We start from the raw sequence: 14,745 nt of genomic DNA on the forward strand, positions 1-14,745 counted from the left end.
TTTGGCACAAACCAATAAAAATGGGCTATAAACCTGAAAAAAGAATTCACAAAAGGAATATGAATTGCTAATAAACACTTTAAAGTGTTCTATAGCATTAGCCATCAGAGAAATAGAAGCTAAAACTTGCTTTGAGGTTACATCTCATCCCAGTCAGAATAGACAGAATCAAGAAACGAATTTGTGAGTCATCAGTGTACAGGTGGTATGTAATAAATCACATGAACTGAACTCTTACGTATGTGTGCGTACACTATGTATATCTGTGTACCTGCTCATGTATGTGTGCGTGCATATGCATACACATGGAAACCGGAGTTTTAAGAGGGTGTTTTCTAAAGTAACTTTGTACTTTACATTTTGAGATGGGGGGGGGGGTCTCTCACTAACCTTGAACTCACTGAGTTTAGTAAACTGGCTAGCCAGTGAGCTCCAGCCTTTCTAGTGCTGAAGCTACAGACTGATGTGTTTTGCCAAGGTCCTCATGTTTGAATCACAAGTACTTTACTGGCTGAGCCATCTTGTCAGTCTCAAGAACTCTTTAGGCAAAGATTCCAAAAGTATGTGCAACAGAGGCATAAATCTGCAACTACATTAACCAGGGAGCCTGGAACAGGCGGATCTGAATTCAAGATCAATCTGAACTACATGGTCAGTCAGCCATCCATCAATTCTGCCTGCCACTCATCTCTCTCTCTCTCTCTCTCTCTGTCTCTCTCTCTCTCTCTCTCTCTCTCTCATACACACACAGTTTAGCTGGGAGGGCAGAAGCTGGAAACACAGCTCAGTAGTTAAGAGTATTTGCTGTTTTTGTAGAGGACCCAGGTTTGGTTACTAACACTCATGTCTGATGGCTCACAAATGTCTGTAACTCCAGCTCCTCTTCTGTCCTCTGTGAAAACTGCACATACATTTATATTCACACACATACACATAAATAAATCTTTTTCCCCCTTTTAAATAGAAGGGAATGACACAGAAAAATAACAAGAGGATCCCTAAACCCCAAAGAAGAAGCTATTTCAAAACCAGAATTAGGATAGGGAGGTCAAATAAAATAAGTAGAAAACAACTTATATCAAAACTTGACTCCATTTTTCAGCAAACAGCACCATTTCTCCAAATTTAATCTTTATAAAAAGACTATAGATGTTCTTCACTGTAACCCAGGCTTTATAAACATTAAATGTAAACAAAATGTAAGCTATCAGAGTGGTGGGTAGTTGCTGTAATCCCAGCACTTGGGAAGTAAGGCAGGAGAATTGCTTAAGTTTGAGCTCAGCATAGGCTACATTCTGAGTTCCAAGTCAGCCAAAACAACATAGTTAACTAACAACCATATCTCAATCTGCTGAAGAGATGGCTGAGGAGCTAAGAGCACTGTCTGCTCTTGTAAGGACCTGGGTTTGATTCCCACACCCACATGGCAGCTCACAAATGTCTGTAACTTCAGTTACAGGATATTCAATGTCCTCTTTGGCACTCTACTTGCACCAGGCATGCACATAGTGCACATACATGCAAACAAACATTAACAAAACAAAAACATAAGTCTTTCAAAAACAAACAAAATAGTAAATTCAATTTTTAGTTAATTACTGCACTATCCCTTATTTCTTGTTCTAGATAAATGCTACAAGTTTTAAATACATGATGTTAATTATTTTCCCTATGATAGAGTAATATCTACTTCACCTATTTGATAAAGTATTTAACTAATAGCATGTACTAATATAAATAAATGCCATTTACACTAGATTTGAGGAGGTAATGGGTAAAAATTGCACAACTACAACATTCAGTTATATAGTCACTAAGCTGTGAGAAAAATATGCACCCTGTTTAAAGTATTAGTTTTCATAAGAAAACAATCAAAGAGTACATTAAACATAACTTCAAAATTCACTCACCAATAAATTATTAATATATATAAACAACATGAATGAATCCCAAAAGCTGTCTGCTAAGTGAAAGAAACAAGACATGCAATATTTTTATACTATATGATTCCATTTATATGATACTATAGAAAGGGTCAAAGCTGTAAGAACAAAATCAGATGGACTGCTATGGGTTGGGATGGTTAGGAAATTCACAAAGAGACACAAGGATACTATTACATTAATATAGTAGTAACTATAGTTAATATAATAACTATTATGTTAATGGTAGTAGGTGACAAGATTTAATGTTCACCTAACTGGACTAGATCTAACAATGACTTTTGTGGCATAAATTATTTCAATAAATCTAACTTAATTTTTAAAGGCAGCTATCAAATCACCATTTTAGTTGAGCAACATTTTTATATGCAGTAATGTGTTTCTTATCACAAACTAATACACATTACATATAATAGTTGAGTTAGCAAAGAAAACTTTAAAACTATGTTAAGATTAAAACAAAGTAATGAGATAACTACTTTCTTATAATAAACACTACTAAATTATTCCCAACTAAGCAGTCCAAAGGACTGGAACCAAAGGGGGGGGGGTGTTTCTTAAACTATACAGTCCTGACAGCTGAAAAAGGAATTCTGTAATTTTTATTTGATTCACTTTTATATGCAAGTTATAATGCACCTGTAGTACTAGGGATGCCTGTAAATGAAAGGCTCTTATCCTAGAGCAAGAAGGTTCAAGTACATACCTGCAGTCAAGGAAACATTTTGAAACTGATTGAAATAAAAGTTGCCATTGCTACTCATAGATATAGAAACAGATCTTTAAGAACTAAACATGGCAAGAGCTATTTCTCAGCAGTTTAGTGCTTAAAGGAAAGGGAAAGAGAAAGGAAAGAGGAAATGAAAAAGAAAAAAAAGGGGAAAGGAGTAGAATAAAAGATGCAGCTCAATTTCAACTAAACAATTCAACAAAACTTTACCAAATGCCTAAAGCAGGAAAAACACCACCATATGGTGAATGGACACAGAAACAAATTATTTTCTCCACAAGTATGTAATAAGTTGTACAATCGCTGTGAAATGGAATAAATGATCAAGGGAATATTCACAAAATGCTTTACTCTTCACACATTAAAAAAACAAACAAAACAACAAAAAAACCACCCACTGACTTAACATTTTAAAAAGTAAAACGTGTAGACAAATGGGAACACTAAGACAAACATTTCCATGGATAATCTCACTGATATTCTACCACCAATATTTTGAACTTTTCTGTACTTATATGCTATGCAAAAATTTCACTCAGGCAGAGAATGAAAGGTCAGATAGGGCTTTCAGGATAACCTGAACTGTGGTATACTGTCTTCCTAGTTAGTTTTATCAAGAAGGAAAGAGCAGCAGCTTTTAGGTTTATTACATTTCAACTTTCAATCTCAAGTTGTCTTTTAAGGCATTAAATAGAGCCTTGGGGGAGTGTCCTTTATATCATTTTTTTAAAGAACAGAATTACTACTTATAATGAGCTATACCTAATTTAATCCACATAAAAATTCAATTTTGCCATTACTAAGGAAAAACTCCATATATATATAGCCTATACCTCAACAATCAATTTCTTTAGCTGAAATTGGCAAACCATAACACTATCAGACAAAAGGCAAGTAAAAAAATGTTTTAAGTAGCTTCTTTAACTCTGGCTCCTTGTGACTCCATAAGGAGTCAGGGAACTGAATATAGGTGCTGTCAAACATTTAGCAACAATAAAAGGCTTCTTTCCACACAGCAACCAAAAATGGATTCAAAACCCCATATGAATGACACTGGAGGTGTTTGCTATAATGTTCACCTTGTTGCTTCCCTCGACTTCACTGTGGCCTTGATTCTGAACACAGCACACACTTTTGCACTATGCATGCCATCTTGCCACACATAGTTCCAGAATAATATATTCTATAAAATGCAGTGTTTTGAGTACACATTCAAGTTTTCTGTGTAACATAATGATTTGACCATGGGAAACGAAGACTTCTAATACTTTCATACCACATTCCTCAGTTTGTATGTATCAAATTAGTTTATCTTTGGGTTGTAGTCTAACATAGTTAGAATGTTAGATTTTAAAATTATTATTTGAATTGCTACCTTGAGTTTTGTAACTAGTCATATGATTTTTGTCTTGGATCTAGAAATAAATTTCCAAAAACAATCCTAAACATACTTCTACCATTCTGTACTATGTATTTAAATGAAGTGGTGATCTTGGCACACATGGTTATCAAAATATTGATCAACTCTTTAAAAAGCTGAAGGGGGCTGTGGACGGTGATACATTGTTTTAACACCAGCACTCAGGATGCAGAGGCGGACAGAGGCTGGCAGAGCTCTTGGAGTCTTAGGCCAGCTTGGTCTACATAATGAATTCCAGGTCAGCCAGAAATACATAGTAAGACCTTGTCTTTAAAATAAAAACAAAACAAAAATACAAGCATGAAGACATTGTATCCTGTAATATTAAATATTCAAGCAAGATTTAATCCCTTCTGTCAAAAAACAAGAAATATATATATATATATCACTTTAGCATGCAAATTTGCTTTAGTCTTCAACAGGTAGAAAGAGTATATACACCAAAGAATTGTTTTAAAATAAATTGTAAACAATTTTATTTTCTATTTGTAGGCATTTGTCTGCATTTATGTCTGTGCATCACATGCTTGCATTGCCCACATAGGCCAAAAGAAGGCATTGGACCACCTGGGACTAGACTTACAGATGTTTGTTAGCTGTCATATAGGTGCTGAGAATCGCTGAGCCATCTCTCCAGCTCCAATGTTTATAATTTGTTATCAGTAAATATTTTATTTAAATACCTATATATCCGAGGATTACCTAATTTCTTGAGAAAAAAAAAAAAGGTTCATGAGCAGAGAAAGTTTAAGAATCCCTACTTTCTTAAAGGGTTTCAGAGTAGCAGTGTTGGATATATTTTCTTGCTATAATTAATTTCAAGGGCATATTTTTTGTTTTGAAAATAAAAATACCATAAACCTTTAGATTTTAACTTAAAAGCATGCCCTGACTTTTAGTATTACTTTAGAAACTGTTAGATTTAAAATATCTGGAACAATATGATTTTTTAAAAGTAATGGTCACATACAAACAAGTATACATTTCACCTGTTTAAGAAGAGCATGATTCTTTGGGATGAAGAAGACAAATAACCTAAATATAACAGTATTTAAAAGGAATCCAGTATTTCAAATTTCCTCACAGTTTTGATATTTCTCAGAAGAGGTAAAAATACAAAAAATTGTTTTAATAAATTAATTTCTGCAGGTTTTAAGTGTTTCCTTCCTGACAAACATAAAAGGAAACTTTAGAGTTTAATGTATCCATGTTAAATAATGTTTGACACAATTTAGATAGCAAAGCCAATTTAACTACATGACTTATTTTTAGAAGTTTAAATCACTCATGGAAATCTTTGATGCTTATTATTTTCATAAAGTAATTGAAAACTGCAATGTCATTAAAATAAAGTAGCTGACATTTTCTAGAGCTATTCTATACATATATTTTAAATATAATTCATATATTTAAAAACCAATATATTATTTAAATACACACATTTATATACAGGTATGCATAATGTACAGCAACAAAGTATTTTATATGACAATAACTTAGTAACAAGTAAGCTATAGTTTATCAAAACATAACTCTTCTCTTTTGAGGAGGCTAGGGATACAGCTTAGTGATAAGAGCACATGCTGAATATGATGGGGCCCTGGATCAGATGCCAAACATTGCAGACACAAACTACTTTCTTTATAAGCTATACAAGAAAACAAACAAAAAAAACAGTCTACTTTATAACCAAGCCCACTCTTTTCATCAAAAATTATAGCATACATTTTCAAGCTAGGGAAGATGGCTCAACAGTAAAGAGCAGTAGTAGCTAGCTGCTCTTCTTCCACAGAACCCAAGTTCAAATTCTAGCACCCATGTAACAGCCTACAACAGGCTACAACTTCAAGTTAGGGGATCTAATACCTTCTTCTAAAGGAACCAGGAATGCACACAATGCAGACATACATGCTGGCAAAACATCCATACATACAAAAGAATTGTAAACTTTGAAGAAGCAAAATGCAAAGAATAAAGGTGTTTTAGAATTAAACATATTTGGCTTGGAATTCTCTTAACATCTGCTAGATTTACCATCCAGAACAAGTTTCTTAAACATGATAAGCTTCTATTTCCATGTCTGTAAAACAAGAATACTATAGCTTCACTGAGTAACTGAACAGTTTTAAAATCATGATACACAGTATAGTGGATAAAGAACTCTGGAATGCTTTTTCTTCTTTTCACACTTCATTGTGTGACCTTGAGCTAGCCACCGAATCATCCTATAAGTTAGTTTTATAATATGTCAACCTCAGAGAATTGAGACAATTAATATAATGATTCCAGGAGAGTTTCTGGCACATGAAAACCATTCAATATTGCTACATACTACTACCAGGTGTGGTAGAGCAAACCTATGATTTCAGCACTTGGGGGAAAGAGGCAAGAGTCCAAGCCAGCCTGGTCTACACAGTACATTCTAATCCAGCCATGCATACACAGTGAGACCCTGTCTTCTGTCTACGCACGTAGGCACGCACGCGCACACACACACACAAAATCCAGAACAAAACAACAAAGTGTCACAAACCAAAAGGTACAACACCTGACTACAAAAGATTAATTTTAGTTTCCTTCTTATATTTAACTAAAATCTACCTCCTGAAAGTAAAAATTCATTATAATGAATTTTATTTTTAATGGCCTATTTCAATGCTCGGTGTGGGGGTACATGCCTTTATTTTAGCACTGGGGAGCCAGAGGCAGGAAGATCAGCTTGATCTATACAGCGAATTCCAGGCAGGCTACATAGTGAAACACTGTCTTGACAAGAAAAAAGAGGAGGGGAGGGGGAAGGGAGACTTGGTATTTCAAATGTTTTGCTGAATATTCGAAAAAGGATTTCCCTCTAGCTACAATGATGAACACCTTAATCCCAGCACTCAGAGGCAGAGGCAGGTGGATCTCTGAGAGTTCCCAGCTTCCTAATGGGACCCTGCCTACAACAAAGCAAAACAAAACAAAATTCCCTCAAAGTTATGTAATGGCAATAGCTCTAGAACAAGTACACAACCAAGTGGGAGATTTTGAAAGAATCGACATTTGACAACTACATAAATATTCTGGATTAAAAAAAAAAAGTCATATTAATTTGTAGATATTTCTTCCATACTACAGTTAGTTGGTCATTTCCATTTTTAAGAATGAAATAACTCTAAAGCTATTTTTTTTTTTTGCTTTCTGAAAATAGATACTATGACAATTTCAACCCAATATAAAAAGAAAAAAGACTTAAGAGAAGTAAAAAATGCATAGACCACTTAACAAACTTAAAAGCTAGTTAAAACTTCATTTCAAAAAATAGCATGTGTATAGGGCATAAATTCTTTCTATCTTCCTAGTTTGATGTACATAATTTCTTTAACTACAGAGCTTATGAATGTTGAGTCAATTCAGAAACCAAAGGAATACATGATTTTTATAAAATTAAAGATGTAGAACCTTGAACTTTGGAAAACAAATGAACATCAGGCTAATTATTCATGAACTATATAACTATGCCCAGTTTCCTAAATCTTCCTAACCTCAGTTTGTTTATTTGTAAATTGTGACTGTTTCTACTTTACAGACTTTCTAGAATTAAATACTATTATGGGGGACATACTTAAAACAATTCTTGGCAAATAATAGGCAATCAAAATCTTACAGGAAAACTCTTAGTTGGTTATTAAATAACCTTTCTAAATATCTCTTTGGGCCTAAAAAAGAGTAATGCAATCTCATAAAATGCAATTCATTAAGATTAACCCTAGATTTCTACCAAAACAAAATTATATACACTACAAATATCTAAAGTTACTTTTATTAATTTTTAAATTTACTTTATTTTATTAATTAATTTTATTAATTAACCTATGCAGGCAAAATATTATAATTATACAATCATGCTTAAAAATGAGAATGATTGCCCTTAAATGGACAAAAGCAGGTTTTAAGAGTGCTAAAATCAAGTAGAAACACTAAAACTCCACTGTAGTCATTTTTAAAAATGTAAAGGAAACAACTCATATATAACCATTTAAAGCCAGTAATAGTCATGGAAGAAAATAAAATCAGTAGTTTAAACATACACACCAATGTATGTCAAACTAGTATGTTCACACCAAGAAAATACAACTAGAGGGGGAAAAGATACCATCTCTTTTAAATTTAAAACAACAACAAAGGTGGGGAGGGGGGAAATTACCTTGAACACAGATAATTCAAAAAAGTTAAAAATGGTATAGCATTGCCACTAAGAAATATGTGGCTTGAAGACCTGAGTGCAGACATTTCTTAGAGAAACATAATCAAATTAAAAAGAAAAAGTATTAAGTATCAGGAAATTCCTTTAACTCATACACACACACACACACACACAAATGATTCAAGTCAGATTGAAAACTCTAGGAATACAAAATATTACAAAAGACAATTATTGGCAATAGTACATTTTAAAATGACCTCTAAAGTTTTTAAAGGCACAAAATACCATTAAAGCAAATATAGTATGCTTAGAATATTAAAATAACCATCTTGAAGCTTAACAATTAATTAGGATTATTTAAAAGGACCTAGTCAGTACCTTGATAAACAGAATTAAACTACATTTCTCTCAAAGAAATTTACCTTCAAATCTCCCAATAAGACAATGTAAAATTGAAGTATCAGTTTAAAATTTTAGGAATACTTTCAAATTATGCTTTTCTTAATAGCAACAGTTAAATAACACTATATAAAACTCAAAGTTAGTTTTTACTATATTTTGTTATGTCTTATTCTGAGAGAGTAAAAATATAATAGGCTATGTCAAAATCTAATACAGACATGTCAGATGTTTCTATGACAGTCTGATGATAGCTTAGTTAAAAAAATTTAAATAAGAAATTAATTTAGAAAGCACATTTTTTAGTTCAGTAGTCTGGTTGAAATAAAGCAGCTTTCAAACATCAACTGGTATAGCTCTGCTCATATTTAAAACTTTTAATGACAATCACTATGCAGAACCAAAACTGTTTACTACAATAGTAAAAATCTTCACTTTTCATCCCCACTGAAAAGCCTCAGTCTTTCTTCAAACACGCCACTCTTTTTCTTCTTACATGTAGGCAGCAATAAAATAATTTCTAGCACAGGTTCAAAAGTACATTCAAGTACTTTCAGTAAACAAATGGTGTGAATGAATTTAGAAAGCACCCCAAACCCACTTCTTAAAATGCTGAGAGTAATTATGTATTTAATTTTAATTTTAGTTTACTAGATTTTTCATTATTAAGGGTATTTTCTTTCTATGTAATACACGTTATTGGTAACTGCATACTCAAGAAAAACAGTAAGCCATAGAGTTGAGGTTAGGCATATACTAGGAACATGTTGGTACACTAAGAATATTTCTCCAAATACTGTAACTAGAATTCTAAATGTTTGACGATTGTATCTTCACACTGGATTAAAGAGAGGAAGGGGAGCACAAGATGTGTCACTGGTGAATATCTCAACCAACCCAGGTGACTTCTAATTGTCTACCCATAATCCTTCATGAAACATACACTGTTATCTCCAACTAAATTATCCAAAATACAAAGTTTAAGAATTGAATTTTCTCCTTTAAAAACAATCTGTATCTTCTGAGCCAAACAAAAGTATTTTCAAGTTATTTTAAAGAAATGTTCATGAGATCTTATGGAAGCATCACTAACTGAACATCACTTACAAAGTACAAAAGATGTAGATCTGGGTTAATAAAAAGAGAGGACTAACTGTAATATAATTCCAAAGACTTAAAAAATATGTCATTCACATACACTGTCATCTATTAGGCTGATTAAAACATCTACATAAGGCTCCTTGTAACTTACAAAACTAAATAAAGTTGCTTCTGTTTCTGAAAACTAAGCAAGACCTCTTTTTCCCATTATCTTTCATGGAAATAGGTTCATCTTTTGACATACAGTTCCTTTTTAATCAAATAAAAGTTGAAAAGATAATCACAGAGCCTTTCAAAAGAAATTTAATGACGCCTTTGCCCAAGCCTTTACATGCCCCCGCCCCCAAACACCAAACCGTCCGCTTTCTCAAGACGGGAAGTCTTCCTCACTTTAGCATTCCCTCCTGGCATGCCCCTTACCACCCCCCTTCACCCCCGTAGGCCTGAGGCCCCGCAGCAAACAGAGTCTAACAGGAGCAGGCAGCACAAAGACAGGAATGGGAGATTAGTGGGAGGGAGGGAGGCCGGGATTGGGGCTCAGCAGGAGCTTCAGGCTTTTTAAAATTCAAACTGCTCCCCGACCAATACAAATCACGGACACGCTACTGACTACTACACGGATTTATAGCATTAAAAACATGCCTAGTACGTGACAGCTATATTAACTTCACTCTTTTTAACATTTATCCATACGTTTGCTGGGGACGTGGGGCATTTTTTTAAAGCAGAATGTTAAACTCAAAAATAACCCGCAGAAAAGTTCTACAGTGACAAAAACTTAATACACAAAATACTTGAACCAATATTTAACCATTACTATTAAAACAAGGGACTTTACTGAACAGTGTTGCTTCCTTTTAATAAATGAGTTTTCCTTCAGCGAGTATGAAACAAATTATCAGACGGGACATTTGTTTTTCTGTGCAATTTTTGAGTCTGAGGAGTGCCTTTAAAAAAAGGTTATTTCCATTTTACACCAACTTCCATGACTGAAGCTGCCACAAACAAGCTCCCAACACTTAACTTACTCGTGAACTAGAACTTGGTAAGATACAGAACTGGTATTTTTCTCCAGCATTTACAGATACATTTGACCTATTAAAATGACACCTCGCTCATTACACAGTCAAACATCATGGTACAAACAGCCAATGACAATCCTGGAACCTCAAGAAGATCTGCCCTGACAAGAAAGGATGGCACCTTCTACGTGTTTTTTTTTTTTTTTTTAAACCTCCCAAAGATTTTAAGTGTAACTTAACTTGTATCCTTTGAAAGAAAATAGGTTTCATCCTTATCTCGGCCTAAGCTCAGAACATTTCAAATTCTTTGTATGCTTGCACACGCTTAGGCTAGGAAGTACCTGGGGGTTTTATGTACAGTCATTTAAAATTATCCTTACATAACACACACAAATGCAAAGTGGCAGAGTCAACCTGTCAAGCACTTTACACTTATCTCTGAATATAAAGTCTATGTGCAACACACACTGTCAAACAACATAATAGCTCTCGGGCGAGGATGTGCGCTGTCTACTCCGCTATGGTTTTCTACATTAAATATACATGTGGACGGCTTAATCCTTTTACAAAGAAAACGACTCTTTATTAACTTTCCAACCTCCAAACAAGTTTTGCAGAGAATTACCACTGGAGCCGTGTCTGAGTATTTACATTTGTTTCACTAACTGAAACTACTTCCTCCCTTCATGGGGTCACAGGGGGAAGAAGGGGGGTTGTTTGTTTCACTGGGACGTTCCCCACTCCCGGACCGGGAAAGTTGTAAATATGGGGACGATCGGGGCACATTGGCCGATAGTTGTATTGTTTCCGCCTCCTCACTAGCTACGGCTCCTCTCCCGGGCGAGGCCTGTCACCGACCAGCCGTCGCTCCGCTCAGCCCGGAGCTCTACTAATCCCCGAGCTCAAGTAGATTCCGCTGGCCCGCGGCCTGCACTCTCCGCCGGGCCTACGCCTCCCCGGCCGCCCGGCAGGAGCCCGCTCCCCGTCACCGGAGCCGGCCGGGAGAGGGGACAAACCCGCCGCCACCCAGGGTGCCCGCCGCCGGAGAGGAGCGAACTCTCGACTCGCCCGTGGAAGAGACCCGGGGCCGCTGAGGAAACGGCGGGGAGGGGAGAGAGGAGGAGAAACGCTGAGGACCTGGCGCCGGCGCCGCCGCCGCCGCCGAAATAAAGAGCAGGAATTTACCTGGGCGAATCGGCGTCTGAATCCGAGCGGAGGCCGAGGCCGCTGTGGCGAGAGACTATAATCCGGGCCGGGAGGGGGGGTGGCTACGGCTCCTCTTCCGTCTCCTCAGTGCAGGGAACATGTAGAGCCGGGGGGAGACCAGCCGAGAAGACAAATCGCTGCTGCTTCTTCCTCCTCCTCCTTCTCCCACATAGAAACACTCACAAACACCCGACCGGGGGCCCGAGCTACCGGGGGGGCATCGCCGCGGGCCCAGGAACCAGTCCTCCTGTCGGCGGGGGCGTCCCTCCCTGCGGCTTGGTGGTGTCGGGTGAGTCGGTACCGACGGAGGGAGGGGGGGGAGGGCGGGCGGGGGGAAGGAGCCCTGTGTGTGTGTCTCTCTCTCTCGTTCCGTCTCTCCCTCTCAGAACAAAATGCCGACCGGAAGTGCAGCTGCAGGAATGACTCCCTCCGCCGGCGCCAAACACTAACAACCACCCCCTCTTCCCCACTCCACTTCCGCCACCGCCGCCGCCGCCGTCGCCGCCACTCGGGCTCGCAGCTCGGCCTCAACGTAGCGGCTCCCGCGGGCCCGGGCACTCGGCGGTGGCGGCGGTGGCGGCAGCGCTTCTCATCCGCGTCCTTGCCCTGCCTTGGACGGCCGTGAATGCTGCTGCTTGTGCTGTCGCTCCTGCGAGGCGGCGCCGCCGCCGCCGCCGCTCGGGTGGCGGGCTCTCTCCGGCTTGAATCCCTCCCCCCCCCCGAGACGACAGCAGCCGGGAGCTGGGCCGGTGCAGTGGCCGTGCAGCCGGGCGCTCTCTGCCTCTCTCTCTTTCGGGTACTCCGGGCCTCATAGGCCGCAGACGGCGACGAGCGGAGGCAGCCCTGCGCGCCCTGACTCGGCGGCGGCCATCAGCCCCGGGGAAGCCGAGGTCGGGCGGCCAGCCGGTGGATGCCGACCGTGCACCTTTTAAACGGTGTCCCTGCCGCCCTGATGGATGGATCGCACGCCTCCCGTCCTTCGAGCGGCCCGACTCTATATCCGTCTATGTTGTTTCTGCGAAGGACACAATCCTCGGAGGTGAAGGCTCCCAGCCTGGCAGAGTTGGAATCGTGATCGTGGTGCATTAATTTCTGGAAATACGCGGGCGCTGCTGTGCTTGCCTCTTTTTTTTTTTTCCCCTGGCGGCGATTTTGAATCATCCCTGATAAGTCGGACTAAGGCCTGTAGGCGACGCTGTGCGAGCGATGAGCGGGTCGCTTCGGCGCGGCGGTCTAGGTGTGGGTGGAGCCGAGGCCATCCGGACGCGGGGCACCGGAGCCCGGGACCGGCGCACTTCAAACGTCGTTTTCCTCTTTGTGCACTGGACAAGGCTGGAGTACAAAATGTGAATGTACACACAGTACCGGGCCTGTCTGTAGTGTCTTACCGTAAAACGAGGGGATTCCATCGCTACACAGTTTTCTATTTTTTTTTTTTTTTGTATAAATTTTAAAAAAGGGGCTATTCTTCAGGTAAAAGGTGCCAGTAGGTAAGCGGATTTTACTCTGGAGGAAACATGCATTTAAATGAATCAAGTTGCTAGTGTCAGTCGTTTGTAGTTTGTATGTGTACAGATGAGCTAGGAACAGCTTGCCTACAGGCTATTCTCTTGCTTTAGAAATCACTGGGGGCAAGGTGTTAAGATTTTATCTTTCCTGCTCTCCAGACCCTGGAGTCGTAAGTCAGGGCCTAAAGAGTTCTGCAAGGAGTGGGGAAGAAAGGAACCCGATTTGGCATCCAGCCGCCTTACCTCAGACTGTCCCGTAGAAGTTGATTCCTCTTCAGGTTTTTCTTCAGATGCCTGCTGGGTGCCTCCATGGCTTCTATTTACCTCCCAGGTTGGCGGCTTCGTTCTCATTCTGTCGCCCGGACTTTCAGTCTTGCCTTTCTTATTTCTTATTCTTAGCTCAGTAGCCCGGCAGCTTCAGCCGATAAAATTAAGCTTTCCTTTGCTGGTTGTATGTTTGTATGCATCGCGCACTATGGATGCCTCTGACACCTTCTAACCTCATTTCTGAACTCTACCCTTTACTATGAGTTTATATATACCTACAAGAACTTTTTCGAAAGATGGTGAAAACTAGAAAAGTACATAGATGGAACCGAGGTAAGTTTATTGGAGGTCAGGGAAAGATCTCTTCTGACCACTCGAAAGCTCATAAAGGTGATGATTGTTTTGGGTTTTCTCTAGATGGCATGGCAGAAGCCAGTGCATCTGTTGATCAAATGACCTTATCCATAGTGGGCTAATTAATTTTGCTTTCATGAGTCACGAAACTTCACTCTTAATCCTGTCTGCCCTCCTCCTTGCAAATTACACGCTGTTTTGACTGAACCGAAGTCTAAGAATTTGGTTGGCTCAGTTCAAATACAGTAGTATTAGAAAAATTCATTCAGAAATTATTTATTGGTCACATAATGTGTGGCACTGTGATTCAAACGGTGTATGTTTCCAAGGCTACCAGGCCTTGTATAATGGACCACATATGGCTACTTACTCTTATGCTGTCAAGCAAGGCAAAAGCTAGACGAATTTTTAAATTTTCTGAAGATTGTGTGAAAGATGAGGGCAAGCTTCGCGTTGGTATTTTATTCACCATTGGAGTTGGTGTTCATTTACATTTACTTATTGTAGCACTTGAAAAACCACTGAATTGAAAGTGATTTTTGAGCCAAGTGGTGGTGGCCCATGCCTTTAAATCCCAGCACGTGGGAGGCAGAGGCAGGCGGATCT

At 38.8% G+C, this 14,745-nt stretch overlaps 1 protein-coding gene across 3 annotated transcripts in view; it reads right to left on the reverse strand.

The window, feature by feature from the left end:
• Positions 1-12,251, reverse strand: part of Nipbl (NIPBL cohesin loading factor) — a 161,503-nt gene extending 149,252 nt beyond the window's left edge. For 2 of the 3 annotated variants that reach the window (XM_051182518.1, XM_051182515.1), the window contains exon 1: positions 11,990-12,250. The gene's annotated coding sequence lies outside the window, so the exon portion shown is untranslated. Of the gene's footprint in view, positions 1-11,989 lie in introns of all 3 variants that reach the window. The other variant, XM_051182519.1, reaches the window with a different exon arrangement.
• Positions 12,252-14,745: the final 2,494 nt, after the last annotated feature.

The sequence above is a fragment of the Phodopus roborovskii genome, unplaced genomic scaffold, assembly GCF_943737965.1.
Source record: "Phodopus roborovskii unplaced genomic scaffold, PHOROB, whole genome shotgun sequence".
NCBI lineage: Eukaryota > Metazoa > Chordata > Mammalia > Rodentia > Cricetidae > Phodopus > Phodopus roborovskii.